This window comes from Salvia hispanica, chromosome 4 (assembly GCF_029641045.1).
Source record: "Salvia hispanica isolate PSC_SH4W2 chromosome 4, Shi_PSC_v1, whole genome shotgun sequence".
Taxonomy (NCBI): Eukaryota; Viridiplantae; Streptophyta; class Magnoliopsida; order Lamiales; family Lamiaceae; genus Salvia; species Salvia hispanica.
The window spans coordinates 30,453,009-30,455,462 of record NC_142695.1 but is presented as its reverse complement, the minus strand read 5'-3'; the positions used below and the strand labels follow the sequence as shown (position 1 = coordinate 30,455,462).

The 2,454-nt window shown below is 34.5% G+C and overlaps 1 pseudogene; it reads right to left on the bottom strand.

Annotated features, from left to right (window-relative positions):
• Positions 1–902: 902 nt before the first annotated feature.
• On the bottom strand, positions 903–1,532 carry LOC125194966 (receptor-like protein 9DC3 pseudogene; annotated as a pseudogene).
• Between the last annotated feature and the right edge of the window lie 922 nt (positions 1,533–2,454).

The following is a 2,454-nucleotide window of genomic DNA, read 5'->3' as shown; positions in this document are numbered from 1 at the left end:
CTCAATTCTAGATTCGAATGTGTTTTTCATAGAAGCATTGAAATTGACATTGCGCACCAATATATTTTGTTAGAAAATATTTATGAAGCAAAATGATATTTAACTTATTTTTTAATTTCATTTCTCTTGAAAGTTAAGAACTTTCTAATGAATATATTGACATAGGGATGTGCTCAAAAAATAACTAATTTTAAAGTTACAACGTACATCCAATCTTGTGCTGCCACGTGACACAAAAATGGTATATTGTAAACACTAAAATGCAATACATATTTGTAAAAACCGTAGATGGATTTCGGCAGATTGCATTTTAGTTAGAGGCAGATTGCATTGTTTATTGTTGAGTTTTGTATTTTAGATATAAACTGTTTAATTTGCATTTTATATATAGACACATCATTTATACAGTTTGTTTTACATTGTAGAAAATTTATATTAAAATGCAAAACTCACCAATAATAATATTATTGCAATTTGCCTATAACTAAAATACAATATGCGGAAATCCATCTACAACTTCACAAATGTATATTGCATTTTAGTATTTATAATATTGCATATTTCGTGCCACGTGGAAACACAAAATTGGATGTACGTTGTGAATCTAATTAAGGATGCGCCATAGTGCTCTCCTATTGACATATATACTTCCCACTAAGTTTTCTAAACAAAAGTAGCATGTGCAATGAGCCAAACATAGAAATATAACAATGCAAAGTCTAAGATGCATTATTTGCATAACATCATATAATAATTGATCACAACATGCTTGAGTTCAAAATCAAGCTCAATAAAATCACATTGTTTGTTTTGAATCACCTTCTCCTTGGTTTGGTTGTTGCTGCTCTCTTTCTTCTCTTTGTTTGATTATCATATCCAACACCGAAAAAGAATTCCACCAATCACCTTGGCCTTCCACTTCTAATAATAATGTAACCAATTCCCATTCCAACTACAAATCCACATCCATACCCCATCACCACACTTCTCCAACCAAATCCATCTATAAATCCAGACACATCATCATCATCTTCTTGAGGAATCATTGGTTTTCCATCAATTCTTTCGCACTTTTTCGTCAACGGATCTCCACACAATCCTGAGTTTCCTATATATGAATCATTTGGAAACGTAGAAAACTGCTTAAATAGTGGTATCCACCCCACAAGGTTATTCATTGAAAGGTTCAATTTCGAAAGAAATGTCAACCTAACCAATTCACTTGGAATTTTTCCATCCAACCTGTTCCATGACAAATCCAACGATTCGAGATTACTTATATTTCCAAGAGATACAGGAATATGTCCCGTGACAGTATTGCGGGACAAATTCAAGTATTTCAAAGAATTAAGTCTACCTACAGAAACTGGGATCTTCCCCGAAAATCTATTAGAAGATAAGTCGATCATTATAAACGTTTTCAACAACCTTTGCAGCGTTTGATCCAATCCTTTCAAAGTGAGGTTAATGTCTATAAATTGTTGAAACACATTCTTCTCATCATGTGTCATATTTTCAATGGCGTCTACCATGCCTCCAAAATTCTTGAAATACCTATCAGGTAAAGAGCCAACAAATGCATTTCTTGATATGTCAAAGATTTGCAACTTTCGGAAACGGATCCTTTGTCTTTGAGGCTTCCAGCATACTACCATTCAACTTATTAGACCTCAGGACGAGGACGCGAAGTTGAGGGAGTGTTTCCATCCAAAAGGGAAATCCACCTCGTATTGCATTATTGCCAACATCGATACCTTGAAGACGTTGGCAATTCATTAGGGAGTGGGGTATTCTTTTCAATCTATTGCCATTCAAATTAAGGTACAACACACTGCATCCCTTTGCAAATGTAGATTGATGGGCAGTGATTCGGTTTCCACCCAAATGAAGCACCAACAGTGAGCTATTGAGGTTTCCCAAACACTGTGGAATTGCTCCTTCCAAGCTGTTATTTGATAGAAGCAGAACCTGTAGGGATCTCAAGTAGCAAATAGATGATGGGATCTCTCCATTAAATTTGTTGGCTTGGGGTCCTAAATAATTCAACTCTGACAAATTTCCAATGGTGGGAGGTATTGAACCTAGAAGTTTCAATATTAAGTAAAATGTACCATTCGATATGTTAGACAAGATAACTCTAGGATGTCCGGAGTCTTTGTCCTAGCGGCAAAGAGTTTAGACATCAATGTATGAGGTGTTGAGTTCGAGCCCTCTTGACATCATTGTAATTTCCTCCTTTCTTAGGAGTTTATTTGTAAAAAAAAAAGAAAAAAAAAGACTCTAGGATAGAGATAACTAAAGTAATATGGGACGAAGAAAATACTTACTAATGACAATGAATTTCAATATCGAATGTAACATCAATTTGAAAAAATATTCTAAGAAATATTAACCACCATTAACAAGTAATTGGAACCCAACGTATATGCCACTACTACGTTCATTTCCTCAAGC